General features: G+C 44.4%; 1 protein-coding gene across 2 annotated transcripts in view; it reads left to right on the top strand.

Moving 5' to 3' along the window:
* Positions 1–1,933: 1,933 nt before the first annotated feature.
* CORO1C (coronin 1C) overlaps positions 1,934–23,578 on the top strand; it is a 76,487-nt gene continuing 54,842 nt past the window's right edge. For both annotated transcript variants that reach the window (XM_061577540.1, XM_061577539.1), the window contains exon 1: positions 1,934–2,075. The gene's annotated coding sequence lies outside the window, so the exon portion shown is untranslated. The remainder of the gene's footprint in view (positions 2,076–23,578) is intronic.

The raw sequence follows: 23,578 nt of genomic DNA, 5'->3' as shown, positions 1-23,578 counted from the left end.
TGGTAACTGTGGTGGAGTTCGTGGTAACTGTGGTGGAGTTCGTGGTAACTGTGGTGGAGTTCGTGGTAACTGTGGTGGAGTTCGTGGTGACTGTGGTGGAGTTCGTGGTAACTGTGGTGGAGTTCGTGGTAACTGTGGTGGAGTTCGTGGTAACTGTGGTGGAGTTCGTGGTAACTGTGGTGGAGTTCGTGGTAATTGTGGTGGAGTTCGTGGTGACTGTGGTGGAGTTCGTGGTAACTGTGGTGGAGTTCATGGTAACTGTGGTGGAGTTCGTGGTAACTGTGGTGGAGTTCGTGGTAACTGTGGTGGAGTTCGTGGTAACCATGGTGGAGTTCTTGGTAACTGTGGTGGAGTTCGTGGTAACTGTGGTGGAGTTCGTGGTAACTGTGGTGGAGTTCGTGGTAACTGTGGTGGAGTTCCCGGTAACTGTGGTGGAGTTCGTGGTAACTGTGGTGGAGTTCGTGGTAACCATGGTGGAATTCTTTGTAACTGTGGTGGAGTTCGTGGTAACTGTGGTGGAGTTCGTGGTAACTGTGGTGGAGTTCGTGGTAACTGTGGTGGAGTTCGTTGTAGTTGTGTTGGAGTTCATGGTAACTGTGGTGGAGTTCGTGGTGACTGTGGTGGAGTTCGTGGTAACTGTGGTGGAGTTCGTGGTAACTGTGGTGGAGTTCGTGGTAACCGTGGTGGAGTTCGTGGTAACTGTGGTGGAGTTCGTGGTAACTGTGGTGGAGTTCGTGGTAACTGTGGTGGAGTTCGTGGTAACTGTGGTGGAGTTCGTGGTAACTGTGGTGGAGTTCGTTGTAGTTGTGTTGGAGTTCATGGTAACTGTGGTGGAGTTCGTGGTAACTGTGGTAGAGTTCGTGGTAACTGTGGTGGAGTTCGTGGTAACTGTGGTGGAGTTCGTGGTGACTGTGGTGGAGTTCGTGGTAACTGTGGTGGAGTTCGTGGTAACTGTGGTGGAGTTCGTGGTAACTGTGGTGGAGTTCGTGGTAACTGTGGTGGAGTTCGTTGTAGTTGTGTTGGAGTTCATGGTAACTGTGGTGGAGTTCGTGGTGACTGTGGTGGAGTTCGTGGTAACTGTGGTGGAGTTCGTGGTAACTGTGGTGGAGTTCGTGGTAACTGTGGTGGAGTTCCCGGTAACTGTGGTGGAGTTCGTGGTAACTGTGGTGGAGTTCGTGGTAACTGTGGTGGAGTTCGTGGTAACTGTGGTGGAGTTCGTGGTAACTGTGGTGGAGTTCGTGGTGACTGTGGTGGAGTTCGTGGTAACTGTGGTGGAGTTCGTGGTAACTGTGGTGGAGTTCGTTGTAGTTGTGTTGGAGTTCATGGTAACTGTGGTGGAGTTCGTGGTAACTGTGGTGGAGTTCGTGGTAACTGTGGTGGAGTTCGTGGTAACTGTGGTGGAGTTCGTGGTAACTGTGGTGGAGTTCGTGGTAACTGTGGTGGAGTTCGTGGTAACTGTGGTGGAGTTCGTGGTAACTGTGGTAGAGTTCGTGGTAACTGTGGTGGAGTTCGTGGTGACTGTGGTGGAGTTCGTGGAAACTGTGGTGGAGTTCGTGGTAACTGCAGTGGAGTTCGTGGTAACTGTGGTGGAGTTCGTGGTAACTGCGGTGGAGTTCGTAGTAACTGTGGTGGTGTTAGTGGTAACTGTGGTGGAGTTCGTGGTAACTATGGTGGTTTTGCTCGTGGTAGTTGTGGTGGAATTCGTGGTAACTCTGCCTGTGTCTGTGGTAGTTGTGGTGTAGTTCGTGGTAACTGTGGTGATTGTGCTCGTGGTAGTTGTGGTGAAAGTTCGTGGTAACGATGCCTGTGTCCGTGGTAGCTCTGGTAGACTTGTGGTTATGCTGATGCTGGCGTCACTAATCGGAGTCAGCGGTGGCTGGATGGCTGACGCTGCGGCTATTTTCGACCGCCGGTTATTTCCAACGCTGCAAGGATGGAAGCAGCCGCGTCTAAACGTGGCTCAATGTGGAATGCTGTCTCTAAAGGGGACACGTAGCGCCCCTCGACTGCTCACCACTACCGTGTCTCCTACTGGACTCTTACTGCTCATCGCCAAGTCTCCACATTGTCTCAAGGTAATCATGTCTAAGGACGTGACACAAGTAACCCGTGCTGTCCCTACAGATCTTGACCCGATCGTAGACCAGGTGTTTTGTGCGGTGCGCTTCTTCCTTGGATTTCAGTGCGTGAAATATTGACGCGTGGTCGCTTCTTCACTTACGGCGCAGGGCTGAAGCATTGCGGTTAGGGTTCGGGGTTACAGTTAAATAATTAGGGAGCGAGGGTTTATAGTCAGGGGTTTTTGCCGAGGGTTTATGGTTATAGCTGAGGTTTGGGGTTAAGGTTTAGGGTTAGAGCTTAGGATTATGGCTGAGGTTTATGGTTATTAATCGGGTTCATGGCTTAGGTTTAAGGGTTATGGTTTTGGCTGTCCTTGACCCGCACCTACGATAAGCATGGTTGGCTACATACGGTGAAAAATTAGTTCAACATACATAGAGGGTTAGGGTGTATAGTTATTAGCGAGGTTCATATGTATGTACTGTATTTTGAACTTCTTTCGCACCGTACGTAGCCAACCGTGCTACTCGTGGGCTCATGGCTTAGGTTTGGGTGTTAGGGTTAGAATTCGTGGTTAGGGTTTAGAGTTATTGTTTCGGGTAGGGGTTACGGTTAGGCACTGTAATACGTGAGAGTGATTTTTTTTTTAGCACAAATTTGCTGGGAGCAATGAGGAGGAGCCTCGGCCAAGGTTAAATTCGTCTGTGGCGCTGTGGCTTGCATGCCGATTTCTCCATCGTAAGCGGGATCGACTCAGCCCGTCGCCCTTCCGTGATCAATACAACCTGCACAACTTTTTTTCCGCAAGTCACCAGTGATTGTTATTTGTTACCTATGCGTGGCGGAGAGTCTGTCCCTCGTCATAGGAATGTGGAGTTTTTCAGCGATGGCCCAGGGCCGCTGACAGAAATGGATCACTTTCCCCATGCTCTTTGCTGCACGGACACACTTTGACCTTGGTACGTTCAGCAGAGGCTGTTTGTGTTTGGTCTGCAGACCACCATCAGACAATCTATTGTCTAGAGGTCCCTATCAGAGACTGCCGTGCCAATCTATTGTCTTAGAGACCCTATCAGAGACTGCCGTGCCAATCCATTGTATTAAAGAGCCTATCAGAGGCTGCCGTGCCAATCCATTGTCTTAGAGAGCCTATCAGAGGCTGCTGTGCCAAGCTATTGTCTTAGAGAGCCTCTCAGAGGCTGCCGTGCCAATCTATTGTCTTAGAGACCCCTATCAGAGGCTGCTGTGCCAATCCATTGTCTTAGAGAGCCTATCAGAGACTGCCGTGCCAATCCATTGTCTTAGAGAGCCTATCAGAGGCTACCGTGACAATCCATTGTCTTAGAGACCCTATCAGAGGCTGCTGTGCCAATCCATTGTCTTAGAGACCCTATCAGAGGCTGCTGTGCCAATCCATTATCTTAGAGAGCCTATCAGAGACTGCCGTGACAATCCATTGTCTTAGAGACCCTATCAGAGGCTGCCGTGACAATCCATTGTCTTAGAGACCCTATCAGAGGCTGCTGTGCCAATCCATTGTCTTAGAGACCCTATCAGAGGCTGCCATGCCAATCCCTTGTCTTAGAGACCCTATCAGAGGCTGCTGTGCCAATCCATTATCTTAGAGAGCCTATCAGAGACTGCCGTGCCAAGCTATTGTCATAGAGAGCCTATCAGAGGCTGCCGTGCCAAGCTATTGTCTTAGAGACCCTATCAGAGGCTGCTGTGCCAAGCTATTGTCTAGAGACCCTATCAGAGGCTGCCGTGCCAATCTATTGTCTAGAGACCCTATCAGAGACTGCTGTGCCAAGCTATTGTCTTAGAGAGCCTATCAGAGGCTGCCGTGCCAATCTATTGTCTAGAGACCCTATCAGAGACTCGGATTAAGGTCTGGAGACTGGCTAGGCCACTCCAGGACCTTAATGTGCTTCTTCTTGAGCCACTCCTTTGTTGCCGTGGACGTGTGTTTTGGGTCATTGTCATGCTGGAATACCCATCCACGACCCATTTTCAATGCCCTGGCTGAGGGAAGGAGGTTCTCACTCAAGATTTGACGGTACATGGCCCCGTCCATCGTCCCTTTGATGTGGTGAAGTTGTCCTGTCCCCTTAGCAGAAAAACACCCCCAAAGCATAATGTTTCCACCTCCATGTTTGACGGTGGGGATGGTGTTCTTGGGGTCATAGGCAGCATTCCTCCTCCAAACACGGCAAGTTGAGTTGATGCCAAAGAGCTCCATTTTGGTCTCATCTGACCACAACACTTTCACCCAGTTGTCCTCTGAATCATTCAGATGTTCATTGGCAAACTTCAGACGGGCATGTATATGTGCTTTCTTGAACAGGGGGACCTTGTGGGCGCTGCAGGATTTCAGTCCTTCACGGTGTAGTGTGTTACCAACTGTTTTCTTGGTGACTATGGTCCCAGCTGCCTTGAGATCATTGACAAGATCCTCCCGTGTAGTTCTGGGCTGATTCCTCACCGTTCTCATGATCATTGCAACTCCACGAGGTGAGATCTTGCATGGAGCCCCAGGCCGAGGGAGATTGACAGTTCTTTTGTGTTTCTTCCATTTGCGAATAATCGCACCAACTGTTGTCACCTTCTCACCAAGCTGCTTGGCGATGGTCTTGTCGCCTATTCCAGCCTTGTGTAGGTCTACAATCTTGTCCCTGACATCCTTGGGGAGCTCTTTGGTCTTGGCCATGGTGGAGAGTTTGGAATCTGATTGATTGATTGCTGATGTGAACAGGTGTCTTTTATACAGGTAACAAGCTGAGATTAGGAGCACTCCCTGTAAGAGTGTGCTCCTAATCTCAGCTCGTTACCTGTATAAAAGACACATGGGAGCCAGAAATCTTTCTGATTGAGAGGGGGTCAAATAGTTATTTCAATTATAATACAAATCAATTTATAACATTTTTGACATACGTTTTTCTGGATTTTGTTGTTGTTATTCTGTCTCTCACTGTTCAAATAAACCTACCATTAAAATTATAGACTGATCATTTCTTTGTCAGTGGGCAAACGTACAAAATCAGCAGGGGATCAAATACTTTTTTCCCTCACTGTAGGTTTGTTCAGTGAATTCGCCTAACTATGTAATCTGCATATCATTTGTGCCCAAAACTGCATACACCGTGAATGCATTAAGTGTGCAATTTGATGAATGTATCGTGAACATTCACCGCTATCGAATGCAATTTCCGGGTACGTGACGTTCTGCATCTTGTGATGTGCTGGAGATTTTAACAACAAATCGTGGACCGTGCATACAACTCACAGTTAGTGGTGCGTTGTTGAATTAACGGAATATTAATAAGTTGCAGAAAATCACGCATTCTCAGGGGTCGAACTTTATCGGCATGTAAAGAAAACACAGATGTATGTGGGTATGGGTTAAAATATCACAATGAGGTTGAATAGACTTGAAATAAATGAATGATGCATGCAAACCATTCTTCCTTACCGCTGCGATTTCACGAATTGTCACGAATCGAGCACGACTTGATTCAAGGACATGCTCTTTTCTGTCTAAGGTTTACCTTTTCATTTTATATTTCTGTCTTGTTTGTTTCGCTATGTTGACTGCGTTGTAACATTTGCACATAATATGCATGGAACCCTTCATAAGTCATACATGATTGTTACACATGCAATTCGATGCATGTGTGTTGAACTTCTTTCGTACCGTACGTAGCCAACTGTGCTAATCGGAGGTGCGGGGGAAGGACAACAAACTAAAAACAAAAGCAGCTGTAAAGAAATTAGTTTACAATCTACATTTGAAAGTGCAAGCTCCAGTGCCTTCCTCAAATTAGAAGAGCATTCCAGATGGCACCGTTGAAAGCACGCGATGCAGTGACCGTCTTTGTTCGACGACCAGCCAAAAGCCGCTGCGAGGAACGACCGGAGTTTGCGTGATGGTTTATGCTCCTTGAAGAGATCAGCAAGGTATTGTGGTTAATTTGCGGTGAGCAATTTGTGTGTGATGAGTGCGACGTTATGTGTCAGGAACTTGGATTCTTGTCTTAGATTGATACACGGCCTACGCGGAGGGTAGAGGGGGGGGGGGGTGCGTGACGTCAGCAGGCACACTGCGTGACGCTTCCACATGCGCGGGTGACATGACAGATGTGACGTCACAGCTCACTTGCCGTGCAAAATGTATGCATTATTGCGCACCCCCCCCCCCACCTCCCAAAAAAATACAAAAGTCTATTTTTATAATTTTTGCATGGTGTACAGTCTGGAAAGTATCCACATGGCAAATTTCAAGTTTGTTGCATGTCAGGAAGTTTGCTAAACATTTTGAACAGACACACATATTCACAAATTTCCTTTTTATATATATAGATTGATTGATGATGCATCATTACGTGTATGTGATCGACAAAGAAAGAGGTGGTGGCGCAGTGGATAGCACGCTGCGTTATGAACCTGGTGACCTGAATTGGAATTCTGCACATGGCGAACTTCATTGGCGAATGAAATGTGCATCAGTCCTGGGCCCCCCCCCCCTTCCCCAGTCTGCCTTGACCAGTGTGGTGAAGTATGGATTAAACAAACCCCAGACGTGATGAGCTAAAGTTCGGATGGCGTCATCGCAAGCAGCCATTTAACAATCGGAATCTCTCATGCAGTAGTGCAGGGGTCGGGAACCTTTTTGACTGGGAGAGCCATGAAAGCCAAATATTTCTAAATATATTTCATTAAGAGCCATATAGTATTTTTAACGTATAATAAATGAAATATGTCTTACTTTCAATGCGACTTCTGGTGCTGCATGGTTTTGCTGATGGCCTTGTAGTCTGGTTCATACGTGGTGAGGTTGAGCTTCATGCAGGCGTGACCTGTGAAATTTATCTTCAAAACTAATTTCTGTTTACTTTAAAACGACACAGTATTATTAAGCAATATCACAAGTATTTTAAAATCAGTTCCAAACTGATTTTTTTTTCATCTCAAAATTGTCTGGGAGCCATATGCCGTCACTGGAAGAGCCATATATGGCTCGCGAGCCATAGGTTCCCGATCGCTGCAGTAGTGCAACTCTTCGTGTTTGAGAACAGTTTGCGGAAGCGTATACTACAGAACTTCTTCTGAGATGCCTTCAAGTGACCTCTGGCCCAGACAGCACTTTCCTACCTGCTCTAACAACGAGAGCAACGTCAATCGCATGACAATCAAATTCGATATTATTAATTCTCAAAACTGGACTTCCACCAAATTAGAAACAGAGCAAAAAATTGTACGCGGTTGTATTTTCGCGTAGTCATTGGTGACAAGGCTGGCACTATCAACTGACCACATTTGAGAACATTGGCTTCATTACAGCTGACATCGTGAATTTGGATCCAGGATTTCGGGGGTGTCGGCTCAACGCTCTGACCTGATCCGCCTGGTCACCTCAACTTGGCACGCACTCAAGAATCGCAAGTGGCCGTGTGAATCAAATCGCTCGTAATCCCTGCGGCCCAAGCGATGAGCCGGCACTGCTGAGGTCCTGGATTTGAATTACGGAAGCCAGTCGGCCAATGCTAAACCATAATTTCAGGTGAAAGTATTTTCTGATCGTCTTTTGCAACAACAACAAAAACAACCCTCCGTGTAACAATCCGTTGGAGGAAGATGACTTCATCAAGTCGAGTCATAGGGCTGTTTTAGAAACTTTCCCTGTGGAAAATTACATCGAGTGCTTTGTATCTGAGGATACATAGTCCCCACCGTGTGTCGCCATCCAAAAGTTGATTTAGCAGTAAACAGCGATCAGCAAACCTGGTTACTGTGGATATGGGACTTTCTAGATTTGAAGTTTTCGTGACTACAGGGATCCATACTCTTTAGGTTCTTTCGGTAAAGTCACGTAGATATTAAACATAAAACGAAAATTAAATCACGACGTTTCGATCGCAACACAAGCAACCGTCATCCGGTGGAACCGATACGGCAAGACAGCTGCTGATTTAGGAGCCATATGGGACTGTTAACTGTAAATAACAATTTAACCCGTGGGGAGTCAGGGTTCATGCCTCTAAACTATTGCTATGGAGGGGAGAGGTTGGCGGATAATGTAGATCTGTGAATCTCCCAAACCTGCTAGGGTGGGAAGTGGCCTGGATATCCACCATGGTGGCGATATGATAATTACCTCGCCTGGTATGCAGGAGGTTGTGGGTTCCATCCTGATTCTGACCCTGACGCCTGTATATTTAGTTCTAGATTTGAAGCTTTCGCGACTGCAAGGATTAATACTCTTTGGTTTTTTCGGTAAAGTCACGCAGTTAAAAAATAAAATAAATGAAAACAACTGATGTAATTGAGTTGTTTTCATTTATTTTATTTTATTTTTTTCCGGCGTGTATATTTAGTGTTTGCCTGTTCTCCGTGGATGTTTCTCTATTATGTAATTGACGTGTAATTATCGAATGTTTGTACTTGTTTCAGTTGCTTTCATTGTACTGTAGGGATGCTTCAGTCCTCGTGACATAATTAGCGAATGAACTCACGCGCTCAACAAGTATTAATAAGCCCACACGTGCATTCCGTCATAATAATAATGTATCTATAGGCTGTGATTCATAAGACATTTTTGGCTCAGATTGCCGCATCAGATAAAACGCCAACGCGTGTCGACAACACCCTCCACCACCCGACACAGCCAATGAATCACATTGCCACGTGAACACACACGCCAGTTGGCTATTGCTTGAGCACGCCATTGTGTGGGAGACTGATCCACACACATTTAGCGATTTGCCATCGCGTCTAAGACGAAGACGACGCTCCACCCCCCCCCCCCGTAAAGCCTTAACATACTTCTAGATTTGAAGCTTTCGTGACTGCAAGGATTCATATTCTTAGGTTTTTTCGGTAAAGTCATGTAGGTAAAACATTAAAATTAATAAAAGTAAAATAAAATAAAAATCACGACGTTTCGGGGGCAACACAAAGACGGAAGCTTGTGTTGCCTCCGAAACGTCGTGATTTTTATTTTATTTTACTTTTATTAATTTTAATGTTTTACCTACGTGACTTTACCGAAAAAACCTAAGAACCTTAACATACTGTTTGGGGCGAGTGCCCTTAGTGAGCACGGCACAGAATTCTGACAAGACCCCATTGTTAAATATTGTAGGATTACTCTCCAACATCACCGGTGTGCTGAAGCAGTAATAAAATGGTCACGTGTGTTCACGGGGAAACGTTAGTAGAGCAATACCCAGATTTGTTGACGTCGCGACTTTCAGCAATGCATCCTCCCCCACGCAAACCGGGGGCACGTACGTACGTGCACGTTGGACTTCTTTCGCACCGTACCTAGCCAACCGGGCCCATCGCAAGTGCGGTGTTCGTCGTAGTTGGCCGTGTCGGATGGACCAAGGCGTACGACACGTACTCTACTTAGGGGCCGTCCATAAATGACGTCACGCGATTTTGGACGATTTTTGACCCCCCCCCCCCCTTTGTCACACGGCATCACAAAAAGTCAGACCCACCCCCTCAAATATGACGTCACAAAGCTCTGCCCCCCCCCCCAAATCAAATCGCTTTAAACTATTGTAATTGTAGTGCGTATTTAATGTGGCGCTGCACTCTGATGTTGTAGGAGAAAACATTTATTAAAAAAGTCTATTTAATTAAGTAGAACGTGTTGTTTATATTTATTTAAAGTTGCGCATTTTGATGTGACGTCACATTTCTCAAACCCCCCTCCCCCCTTTCGTCACACAGTCATAAATGTGTGACCCCCCCTCCCCCCCTAGGTGCGTGACGTCATTTATGGACGTATCTGTGCACTGAGTATTGCGGTATTTTAAAAGTCTATTTCACCTTTACCATATTGTTTCGACAGACAATTGACCCAAGGTGTTGAATTCAGGTCCTCAAAGTTGTTCTGTGCTTTCTCAACCCCCACCTCCCCTCGTCACACATCGTCACAAATGTCTGACCCCCCCCCCGCCCCTAGGTGCGTGACGTCATTTATGGACAGCCCCTTACCAGATCAGACCCCCACCCCCCTAACAAAAAAATATACATTCTATATTTCACCACCTGCCAGCTTTAATCAATGGCATGATTACAGCACGGGTTAATAATGGCAGCATTCGGTTAGATACATTGTCCCTTGTGAACATCAAACAGGCTCAATTTGTACTCCTAATAGGATCTCAAACTTTTACACTATGAGACATCTCCTTTACCAGTGGCAAAATATAGTAATATGTTTTTACCCTTTAAACTGGTACAAAACTGACACCTTTATACAAGGCATCATGTTTGCAATAACCACAACACAAGCAGTCAAAATGCAAACAAAAAGAAACAACTCTGATGATGATGATAATGATATGCACTGTCCTTGAAGTTGTTTGATTGCTTGTGTTGTGGTTATTGCAAACATGATGCCTGTATAAAGGTGCCAGTTTTGTACCAGTTTAAAGGGTAAAAAGCTACTACTATATTTTGCCACTGGTAAAGGAGATGTCTCATAGTGTAAATGCTTACCCCGAGCTCTCAATACTCTGATAGTGCACTGTTTTTGAGTTCTATCACCTTTTTGTGTAATCTGGTCCAACACCAATGGAGACTAGGCTCTAAAGAAAGCTGTCTCGGGTGTGAACCAATCAACTTCAAGGACAATGCATATCATTATCATCATCAGAGTTGTTTCTTTTTGTTTGCATTTTGACTGCTTGTGTTGTGGTTATTGCAAACATGATGCCTGGATAAAGGTGTCAATTTTGTACCAGTTTAAAGGGTAAAAACCTACTACTAGGATCTCAAACTGTAGGTTATTCACAGCGCGCGGCTACCGCTGCCGCTTAATAAGCCAAAACCCACTATGGGGACCTCATTTGCCAGTAAAAATATGATAATTGGTTCTTTACCCTTCTATCTGGCAACAAAACTGACACCTTTTTGCAAGGAGTCATGTTTGCATAGACCGCAATACCTGCAGTCATAATACAAACAAAAGAACATAACTCTGATAATGTGCACTGTCCTTGAAGTTGATTGGTCCACACCCGAGACAGCTTTCCTTCGAGCCTAGTCTCATATGGGTTGGACCAGATGACGCCAAAAGGCGCACAACTCAAGGACAATGCACCATCAGAGTGTAGATGCTTGCCCCGAGCTCTCATACTCTGATGGTGCATTGTCCTTGAGTTGTGCGCCTTTTGGCGTCATCTGGTCCAACCCATATGAGACTAGGCTCGAAGGAAAGCTGTCTCGGGTGTGGACCAATCAACTTCAAGGACAGTGCACATTATCAGAGTTATGTTCTTTTGTTTGTATTATGACTGCAGGTATTGCGGTCTATGCAAACATGACTCCTTGCAAAAAGGTGTCAGTTTTGTTGCCAGATAGAAGGGTAAAGAACCAATTATCAAGCCAAAACCCCTTTGCTGTTTTTATCGCTTGGGGAGTTCAAAGCAGCTGTCGGGCTCTGGTACAGTGGCAGTGAATGTTGTCCATGTAAAGCTCGAGTAATCACGTGAACCCATCCGGCCTCGTCTGTGTGTGTGTCCGTGTGTGTGTCCGTGTGTGTGTGTGGTTATATATATATGTGTGTGTCTGTGTGTGTCTGTGCTGGTGCATCTTGGCCCAGTCGTCTCAGTTCAGTCAGCTGATGGCGACACCTTGGGTCTATCCCGTGAGAACTTCTGTCAGCGAGCCTTCGACACTTTGCGTTGGCCCGGGAGTGCACCTAGCCTGGCACAAGCGCCGTGGTAAACATCAGCCTCAGTTGTTGTTGTGCGCGTGTACGTTTATGAGTCGGTGAGTGTAGCAATTATCGCGCTGCCCTACGAATCGTACAACGGCACGAGTTCGAATCCTGCTCACGACAAACGCCAGTGATGATAATTTAAGCCCGTAATTATATTTTGGGGGACACACATACACACCCCCCCCCCAATATTCAAATATGCTCAAAATGCCCCCCCCCCCCATATATTGCTATAAAAAAATTGGTATGTTATGTAAATAAAAACAACAATTTGCTAAACCTCGGCCACAATATCTGGACTTGTCTTCATGTAAATCAATGCATAGATTTATGTTTATATGATTATGGTTATGGTTGTACTTTATGAATCCCTAATCTCTGCCATTACATACAATGAAACAAGAAATGGTAAAAAAAAAGTAAAAACAGAGCAATGTAATACAATACACTATTAGACATTATTGTAAAACAAAAATCCATCCCACGTGTTAGTGAATTTTTTTTATTTTAGGCAAGAAATTAGTTTTCAAATTGAGATCTTTTTCTGGGTTGGGACCCCCAGACACCCTGGAAGATTTGGTCCCCCCCAATGTTCACTCTATGGCTACGGCCTTGTGATAATTATTTGAGCCGGTCACGGGGTTTCCCTTGAGGTCGACTCAGCCACAAATGAGCACCTCGGTGTGATGTGTAAACATCGCCACTCGGGAGACAAAGGCGGTCGGGGGTGGTGATGACCACACCACCCCTCCTCGAATGCCATGCCAGTGTGAAATGGGTGCCCGTTAAAAAGCCCTTTCCCTCCCACAGTCTCTTTAGGGGCCGTCCATAAATGACGTCACGCACCTATAGGGGGGAGGGGGGTCAGACATTAGTGACGATGTGTGACGAGGGGTGGGGGAGGGTTGAGAAATGTGACGTCACATCAAAATGCGCAACTTTAAATAAATATAGACAACACGTTCTACTTAATTAAATAGACTTTTTAATAAATGTTTTCTCCTACAACATCAGAGTGCAGCGGCACATTAAATACGCACTTCAAAGACAATAGTTTAAAGCGATTTGAAGCATGTTTTTTTTTTGGGGGGGGGGCAGAGCTTTGTGACGTCATATTTGAGGGGGGGGATCTGACTTTTGTGACGTCGTGTGACGAAGGGGGGGTCAAAAATCGTCCAAAATCGCGTGACGTCATTTATGGACGGCCCCTTAAGGCTACGCAGGGGATCTTTGTTCTTGTGTCTGAGTGAACGTGTGTGAATGTTTGAGTGAGGTATGTAACGATACGGTGTGTGTGTGTGTGACGATACATTGATTCACCGGCATGAAATTGATTATTACCCTCATGTTGCATGCAACATTATCGCACGTGTGAGAATCACTTGTTTGTGATTCACGCGAATGCTGAGCAGTCATCTCAGTGAGTTCACCCATGGCGTTTTGGGTCTGTCCCCGTGACCCTTTTGTCAGCGAGCCTTCGACACTTCACTTGGACTCAAAAGTGCAGCTAGCCTGGCACATAGCTCTGTGGTAACGTCACTGCGACCGCGTGGCTCATGGCGACTGTTGTTATTGTTGTTGTGTTAATGCGTGTGGAGGAGGGGCGAACAGGTTCGATCCCTAGTCATTGTTAACATCAGTAGCGATTGATATCTGAACCTGGCACGGTGTTCATCTTCTTGGTTCTTTCGGTAAAGTAACGTAGAATGGAAATAATAAAATAATAAAATAAAACATAATAAAATAATTCTCACAACGTTTCGGCCACAACGCAAGCAGAATCTGTCTTCTCGACAGACCTGTTCTTCACCTGAGGACGGCTGCTTGCGTTGTGGCCGAAACGTCGTGAGAATTATTTTATTATGTTTTATTTTTATTATTTTATTATTTCCATTCTACGTGACTTTACCGAAAGAACCAAGAAGATGAATCCCTGCAGTCACGAAAGCTTTAAATCGAAATTTAACTGGCACGGTGTGTTTCTCAGGGATTGTTAGTTTAAGTGTATTGAGAGCTGTGCGTGTGTGCGTGTGGGCAAACTCATTTCTTGCGAATTGCTTTTTGTGTTTCGTTTGATGTCCTTCCAACCTTCGATTAGCACATACTCTTAGTTCTTTCGGTAAAATCACGTAGGTAAAAAATGAAATCAAAATTAATATTTTAATATTTTTAATTGAATTTTTTACCTACGTGACTTTACCGAAAGAACTAAGAGTATGAATTATTGCAGTCACGAAAGCTTCAAATCTAGAATTCGATTAGCACAGTTGACTACGTACGGTGTGAAAGAAGTACAACATATATATGGCGCATGTGCATACGTTATTTGCTGAAATTCTAGAGCGTCGGGTTTTGCGAAACGGTTCAACGGGCGACAGAGTGACGGGTTCGACAAAAGTTTCAATGACAGCGTTTCAGATAACCAATCAGGCTCGTACTCTTAGTTTTCTCGGTAAAGTCACGTAGGTAAAAAATGAAATTAAAATTAATAAAAAGTAATATTTTTATTATTTTTATTATTTTATTTCTATTATTACTTTTATTAATTTTAATTTCATTTTTTACCTACGTGACTTTACCGAAAAAACTAAGAGTATGAATCCTTGCAGTCACGAAAGCTTCAAATCTAGAATCAAGCTCGTCCTGAAGACTGTTCGCTGGCGCACTCACCAATCTCAACACGAGCCTATGAACATTGCCGATGAACTGCCCCACCAAATCGAAGGGTGTATTCAACACCCAGCACGGTGCACTAATTCAATCTCTCCACTTTCTCCATCACAGTTGAACCGTGAAAAACAATCTTCTCCCTTCTTAATTCACTCTTCCACTACTGCCCACTTCCCGGCTGTTGCTGCAGCCTCGCTAAGCGGTGCCGCCACTGCCATGGAATTCACTGCGATGTTGGTGAAGTTGATGGCGACACTGAATGGACTCGATTTTTAAAAAATCAGTATTTTTTTCAAATTACGCTATATTCTGGAACGGCTCGTGAATTCTCGGAATTAGATTGAGAGAGATAAAGCATTGATGAGGGAATAAATGCTAAAAAAGCAGAGAAGTCATATTGAGTGTGAAAGAAAAGTGAGATCAGAATTGGATCAGAATATTTATACTGCAGGAATCCGATGAGCTATTTTTTTCACAGATGTTCATGAAGTGAGTTTGGGCAGGACAACATCGCGAGACGGGATGATGGCCACATTGACGGAATGGTGGCGAGATGTTATCTAACTTGTCTGGTATATAGAAGGTCGTGGGTTCGATCCCAGCCCTGACGCTTGTATATTTGGAGTTTTCTTGCCTTCCCCGTGGTTGTGTGGATTTTTCTCCGGGTCCTCCTGTTTTTCTCTCCGCATTTAGAATCAACATGCGATTATAGTATTTGGCTGGTATACATTTCCACACGATATGCCACTTCCTTGAGCTATCATCTGTGGCCAGGTTGCTTTTGAAAAAGAGCCATACAGCTCAGCGGACCTTACCTGGTAAAATGAAAAATACTTTATAGTTACGTTTTTATTTATTTTGGCGATGGAATGACAGCCAAATAAGAGAACACACCCTCGAGGTTGACCGCCACGGTGATGGAGCCATGAGAACCATTCATGTATACGAGTGAGATGGATCATCACATTGAAGCCACAATCCATGCCTGTCGAATTTGACCAGTCTTTTATTGTACTCGCGTCCCTGGTAAAACTGTGAAGGGCAACTGGGCATTCGACCCTACAAGTCTCAGAGGTGCTGGCTCACTGCCCTCCCTCAAGCTTCAGAATAAACATTGTTCCCATTTTGAACCTGAACTTTCAGCGTCTTAAATTTAGATTTAAAGCTTTCGTGACTGCAGCGATCCACGTATTCTTGGTTCTTTCGGTAAAGTCACGTAGAAGGGCAATAATAAAATAATAAAAATAAAACATAATAAAATAAAATTCTTACGACGTTTCGGCCACAACGCAAGCAGCCGTCCTCAGGTGAAGAAACAGAGCTGTCGGAAAGACAGCGTCTTAATGAACACTGCTAAGCTTGGCAGCGTATTTTAAGCTGGGTGGGAGGAGGAGAGCGCCTTGACAAAGGAGTTTACATATCAACAGAGGAATTTAGCATATTGATGACAAATGCAGATATGGGATTAGTCACTCCTTGTGGAATGTGTAGGCGGTGGGGCGTCTCAAAGTCAAATTATGCTAGTGTATTATGTAGGATTAGCAGTAATAAAGGGAGGAAATTTTAATAATAAAGAACTGCAACAGCCCAAACCACCGCGTATCAAGCTAGTGCATTATGTGGAAAACAAAAAGGAGTTTCTAAAGAACTACACATACCCTACTACCATACAATTTCAGTGTCTCGCTGTATGGAATTACCATAGCGGAACGCATTCTCTAAGAAATGCTCGGTCCATGGGCTTCAACCTCGGACATCATAAGTGCTGGCTCCGTGCTCCGTCACAGACATCATCAGGCCTCCCGTTAGAGGGCTTTAGTTTCAGTTTCATTTATTAGGTATAGCCCTGTGAGACATTCGGCTCTTGAATCGGGTGCAACCGCAACAAACAACAAACATGAACAAGAAACATCTTAAAGTGATTACGCACAACAGACAGGAAAAAACAGAAAAAGTCTTCCATAAAATTCTAGATTTGAAGTTTCAGTGACTGCAAGGATACATACTCTTTGGTTCTTTCGGTAAAGTCACGTAGGTGAAAATAATAATAATAATAATAATAAAATAAAAAGTGAAAACAACTAAATTAAATCACGACGTTTCGGGCGCAACACAAGCATCCGTCATCAGGTGGGGACAACCACAGCACACAAAAACACAGAAAAAGCACCGTATATCAATGATTGGGGCTTGAACCCTTAGGCTTGTCAGAGCTGTTGGCCCAGTCCTGTGAATCAGATGTCGCTTCCCTTGAGAGAGACATTCAGCCAGCTCAACTGAAACTAAACATCTGGTGGTGGCCATGTGACCCCCGGGGCGGGCTACTACAGAGTCAGAGCACCGTTTTTCGATGTGACCGCGTGGCCCGGAGGTCAGAACGCGGGAGCTGTCACCGCTCGCTGAATTCCAGGGTTTGAAATCTGGCTTTGGCTACCTCTGATTAGACTGTGTTATGAGTTGATGGTCTCAAATTGGTCACCAATGATGGTACCCCCCCCCCCCCCCATCCTCGTCATTTAAAATTTGGGTTCTCAATTAATTTGGCTAAATTGCAGCTCTGAGAATTAAAACAGAAAATATTGGGTGAATTTCCACGTGAGGAGCAAAGTAGTTATGTTGTGTATGTCCTTCCGCAGACCAATTTCGAACGTGGAGCGATGCACCGGTATTACTGTTCCGAATTGATTCCTCATCTGATAACATGTCGATAGATACTCTTTGGTTCTTTCGGTAAAGTCACGTGGGTGAAATAATAATAATAAAATAATAATATAATATAAATAAAATGAAAATAACTAAATTAAATCACGACGTTTTGGAAGCAACACAAGCCTCCGTCATCAGGTAGGACAGCCACAGCAATATTTTTTTGATAATTGTTTTTTTACCTTTTTATCTGGCAACAAAACTGACACCTTTTTTACAAGGAGTCATGTTTGCATTGACCACAATACCTGCGGTCGGAATGCAAACACAAAACACAACTCTGATAATGTATGCACTGTGCTTAAAATTGATTGGTCCACACCCGAGACAGCTTTCTTTAGAGCCTAGTCTCACATGGTGTTGGACCAGATGACGCCAAAAGACGCACAACTCAAGGACAATTCACCATTAGAGTATGAGAGCTCGGGGTAAGCATTTACACCATTGGAACCTCATTTGGCGTCATCTGGTCCAACACCATGTGAGACGAGGCTCTAAAGAAAGCTGTCTCGGTGTGGACCAATCAATGTCAAGGACAGTGCATACATTATCAGAGTTATGTTTTTTGTTTGCATTCCGACTGCAGGTATTGTGGTCAATGCAAACATGACTCCTGGTAAAAAAAAGGTGTCAGTTTTGTGGCCAGATACAAGGGTAAAAAAACAATTATAATATTTTGCTACTGGCAAATGAGGTTCCAATGGTGCAATATATTTTTTGTTTGCTGTGGCTGTCCTACCTGATGAAGGAGGCTTGTATTGCTTCCGAAACGTCGTGATTTAATTTAGTTATTTTCATTTTTATTTTATTTGTATTATTATTTTCATTTTCACCTACGTGACTTTACCGAAAGAACCAACCAGTATGGATCCTTGCAGTCACGAAAACTTCAAATCGAGAAACATGTCGATAGCACAATGGGGATAACACTGGCTCTCAGCTCCATTGAAGTGACATCATAATTAGTCAAAGTCCACGGATAAGTGTCGATAATATGTTAATTATCACTTGTGGGTGGCTAATTCGCAGACAAGTGTGGAAAATGGGAAGAATGTTCCATCACGTCTGGATTGTTCTCTCTACCCTACGGATTAGGAAGAACGGATGGATATATTCGTTTAACACGTAAGCTTTCGCGACAAATATCATCCATAATATAGTTTTTTTGGGTTAGATCACGTAAATATATAAATGTGACAAATTGGCCACGTTCTGTTTACGTGACAGCCCTTACTAGTTGGCTGTGTTGGGTGGTGGCGGGTTTAACGACACACTCATATATTTACGCCATCTAACCCAAAAAAAACTCTCTATTATGGAGGATATATTCGTGCGAACATGAGGAGTTTCACCCGTTGGCCATTGGTGCTGCCATGACTATCCCCTGGGGCTCGTTGTCGTTGTTGGTGCTGGGCTCCAATTGCCTGGTCCCGGTGAGCTGTGAGGCGGTGTTTCTGTCCCTCCTCTCTCCCATGCGTTCCCTGCCCTGACCCCCCCTCTACCCTATTGTTGATTTCCATCGTTACCAATCGTGGTTGAGATCTTACTTCATTTAGACGTTCCGTGCGTTGACATTGCCGTTTCTTTTCTTCTTTTGCTCACGTATGGCGTCGCTGGCAAACAAAAATAAGTATAACCCGTAAAAACAAAGTTTTTCACTCTAAATCCTTTATATGCGTGGCGGCTAGAGTCCTCTCGTCCTCTGGCTTGAGATGGCTGCCACCTATGGGTCAGATGATTGTCTGCAGTATTAAACAATTGGTAATTAAATATTTAATTTGTTTTCCCTAAACAGTGTAACATTTTGGAAAAAAAATTTTCACGAACATTAATTGTCTCGCACAACGAGTCTGTGTGCAAAATGTCAGCTCGATTGGATCACGGGAAGTGGGTTAAAAAACGACCGAAAGGTTTGCACGGTCGTAAGCAAGCAAGCAAGCAAGCGAACTTAATATAAAGGATTTAAAAAGCAATTGGAAAGAATTCCCCCCATCGAGAGCACTGCCTCGTTACATTCTTGACCGCGTTTTAAAATAAAACATTAGGCTCCGCGTAAACAATTTTCCCTTCTCCGATGTCAGCGGCACCACTAATCCCTCTTTTACTGTCCCCGTGCCTCCATGACGCAGTTCGGCCCTGCCGCACACACGCCGATAAACTTGCCACCGTCGTCGTGCGGAGGGAGCGGAAAACGACGAAAGCAGTAGGCGGCTGATGTTTCGGACGACGGCCATACACATCACGGCAGCGAGAGAGAGGGGGGGCAGCCACGAGTGATGGGCGGATCCCACGATCCATAGCCTGGAATCACCACCTCATTCCTGGGAATTCTTTCGACCTGCGGGGGCTCTTTAACGAGCGGCCCTACGGAGTTACAGCCCGGCCAAGAGACGTGGTTCGCCGAGGCATGCGCCCGATGCAGATGGCCAGGTCACCGGGCGGCTCAGTGTTTCACCATTTTAAGTGGGCTGCGCTCGGGAAAGTTGTTGTGTGACATCGCATGATTTACGTGGAAATTATCCACAGCCCCAGCTCCGGCTCCTCTCGGATGATGTGTGGGCCAAACACAGTATTGAGCTCCCGTGTTCCCTCGTTATTCGCGAACTTGCTGTCCGCGATTTTTGGCTTTCCGCGAATCGCATCTGGAACTCAACACGACCGGATCGAGAGAGAAAGTGACGAAATAAAATGACGAGATAAAGTGATGATGAGCATCATCATCAGCAGCATCATCATAATTTAAGGTTATTTCTTTTTGTATACTATTATTTAATACCGTGTCATAATTTCCATGTAGTTAATAGCTTATTTATGCATTTATTTAAGGCCATTCATAAAAAAATAGGTGTTCGGAGGCCAATGTCATTATACGCAAAATGTGTTATTCACAAGCATCCCCAAAACGTGTCCCTCGCGAATAACGAGGGAATAGTGCACACTGCAAATCAGAGTGAACTCGGGTGGTGCCAAAGAGACATCTGGTGGTGCAGGGCTCACCCCGGCGACCCTGGTACTCTGCAACGTGGATATGGAGCGTATATTCGAGTTAAAAACACAGCAGACAATTACAAAAATAACACGTTTGCTTGGGAATAGTATAACCCAACCCAAGCCTGAGTTAAACGTTGTTTACAACTGTCTGTTTTTTTTTATAAGGATAGGGAGGAGAAAAAAAAGTGGTACGGAGCCTCATGACTCATCAAGTGTTTGGACTCACGCCGTGCTACTGATTCCAGAGTGCTTAGCGGATGTTCCTGTGCCACCAAGCCCTCTCGTGAGTGGTCATGGAAACGTCACGCAGACGCTTGAGCCACAGGCTGCAATGTTCCCACATCCTTCACCGTGAGCAGCCGTGGTCAAGCCACTGCTGGATGAAGGCCTCCCCAATCCGTGGCCATCTTGTGTCCCGCACACGAGCTGATTCTAGTACTTCATTACCACAGGAGGCGTCCATTGCAGGCGTGTTCCCTCCCTTGGCAGCCACTCCATGTGTTTGTCTTGCCCCAACTCCCATTTACCTTTCAAGCTCTACTCTTTGGTTCTTTCGGTAAATTCACGTAGGTGAAAATAAAATAAAAAAACAACTAAATTCCAGTGATTTAATTTTGTTGTTTTTCACGTAGGTGAAAATAAAATAAAAAAACAACTAAATCAAATCACTAGAATTTAGTTGTTTTTCATTTTTATTTTATTTTCACCTACGTGACTTTACCGGAAAAAAAAACAAAGAGTATGGATCCTTGCAGTCACGAAAACTTCAAATCTACCTTTCAAGCGTTGGTCTTAATTTAGTCAATGTCAATGAGGGCTTCTGAATCAGAGTCATAGAAACCCAAAACAGCATCAGTTTGAAATAGGCTGAATAAATAAAACATCTTGAAAAAAATGTTAAGTATCCTGCCCGGGCACATTCACTTTCCTTAACGATCAATAACTAAGCAGCCCACACTGGACATTTGTGAAGAAGAGCTTCATAGCTCATCGTATTCCTCCAATCTAAATTAAGATTCTGATAAAGATAACTAGTAGATGGTATCTAATCGATTTTTCTCACTGTCCCTCTGTCAAATTTCAAGAATCCACTTCTCTCTGTGTCCTTTGCGCACCTTTTGGATAGGTATTGTTCGATTTTCTCAATGTTCAGTGGGTTACAAAAATGTTCTTATTTAGGCACAGCGAATTTTTTTTCTAGATTTGAAGTTTTTGTGACTGCAAGGATCCATACTCTTTGGTTCTTTCGGTAAAGTCACGTAGGTGAAAATTAAAATAAAAAAATAAAATAAAATGTAAATTATAAAATAAAATAAATTATTATATTTTTTAAATATTTTTTTTATTTTCACCTACGTGACTTTACCGAATTTGTTTTTCTCACTATTAAGTTCGGTTTTCCAAAACCATTACAACCTATTCTCTGCTATCAATTCAATGTCAGTCCAGCTCCAGTAGCTGCTCGAGCTCTGTATACTGTTCATCATTCTGCTGTTTTCCAGTTGTGACGAATATCTCCATTTATTTAACAAACTTTTTCTTGTGAAACTTTTGTCTTGCTCATATGTACGTTGAACTTCTTTTGCACGTTACGTAGCCGACCGTGCTAATCGGAGGTGCGAGACAAGGACAACAAACTAAACACAAAAAGCAGTGATAAAAGAAAATGAGTTTTCCATCTCGATTGAAAAGTGCGTAGCTCCAGCGGCTTCCTAATATCGGAGGAAAGAACGTTCCAGACGGCCGCAGAAGCGCATCTGACAGCGCGCGATGCAGTGACCGTCTTTGTTCGATGGCGAGCAAAATGCTACTTTATAATCAACGTTTTTGGGTTTAGATCGCGTTATTTATAAATGTGTCGTAACCCTCCACCACCCGACACGGCCAATCAGTAAAAAAGTGTCCCGTTGACAAAAGACAAATAGTTCACTGCTTTAGCCCACCGGTGTGTTGAAGCGTGAAACCACAACAATTTACAATTTGAGTACGACGTTTCGCTGGTAATTGCATCCAGCATCATCGGGCAATTCGCCAGAATGGTGAGGCTCTGCTGTGTCTCCCGTTCTTATATAGAGCAGCAGCAGGGTGACGTGTTAAACTGAAAATGCTACTTGCGAGGATTACTGTAGATCCCGTGATGGTGTATGCTCATTGACAAGATCGGCGAGGTATTCTGATTAATTTGTGGCAAGCACTTTGTGTGTAATGAGTGCGGCCTGAAGTCTCAATAATAATAATTATAATAATGCCAAATTGTAAGGTGCTTCACAGTGTCCGCTCGCTCTTGAAGAGAATGAATCGGAGGCGAGAGGAAGCTGCACGTGACGAGCCGGCGTCAAATGACCCCACAAGCTCCTGCGGTCCTCCATATGTCGAGGGGTTATCGGCCAGTTCATGAGTGCTTACTTAATCTAGGATTGAAGCTTTCGTGACTGCAGCAATTATTATACTCATTGGGTTTTTTTTCCGGCAAAGTCACGTGTGTAGAAATAAAATAAAATTAAAGTAAATAAAATTAAAATAAATAAAATTAATTTAAAAAAAAATAACGACGTTTCCAACGCAACACAAGCGCTCATCATCAGGTGGGAATGGGGTGAAACACACAGCGAGGGAACACACAGAGGGACACCGCGTACATAGCACGTAGAGAACGGAAAACTGCACGGAGGCAAATACAGCAAGATTGGAGACGAGAAACTCAACAAACCTTAGAAACACAACGCGATGCAAACCAGTCGGCCAACAACACAGTTAGACACTAACCTGGTTGACCACGTATTTCAAAAGACTGCTAAATTTGCTGTCAGTTTAACAATCGTTGCACCTGATGAGTTGATGAGTTAATGATGACGTCACCCTGCTGCTGCTCTATATAAGAACGGGAGACAGAGCAGAGCCTCACCATTCTGGCGAATTTCCCGATGAGGCTGGATGCAATAACCAGCGAAACGTCGTACTCAAAAATTGTAAATGTTGTGGTTTCACGCTTCAACACACCGGTGGGCTAAAGCAGTGAACTATTTGTCTTTTGTCAACGGGACACTTTTTTACTGATTGGCCGTGTCGGGTGGTGGAGGGTTACGACACATTTATAAATAACGCGATCTAAACCCAAAAACGTTGATTATGAATAAATTTGCTGTGTTCATCTTCTGGGCTGAACATGCCAACGTGAAACAGAGGATCAGGACTGGTGAACAGACACGAGTGCTTACTTGTGGCAGGAAACCAGAGCACCTGGACAAAAAACCCACGTGTGTGTGAGAGAGAGAAACACACACTGCCTCGTAGCGATGGACATTTAGATGGGACAGTCCACACTTGTGCCGCTTTCTGGCGAGCCAGGCTTACGGCACCTCCTTAACACCCACGGGGAGGGAGTTTCGGTAAAGTCACGTAGGTAAAAAATGAAAT

Source organism: Lethenteron reissneri, chromosome 64, assembly GCF_015708825.2.
Source record: "Lethenteron reissneri isolate LAM-NWPU_2019-01 chromosome 64, ASM1570882v1, whole genome shotgun sequence".
Taxonomy (NCBI): Eukaryota; Metazoa; Chordata; class Hyperoartia; order Petromyzontiformes; family Petromyzontidae; genus Lethenteron; species Lethenteron reissneri.
Note: the sequence above shows the minus strand (reverse complement) of the source record. Positions and strands in the feature narration are given on the sequence as shown.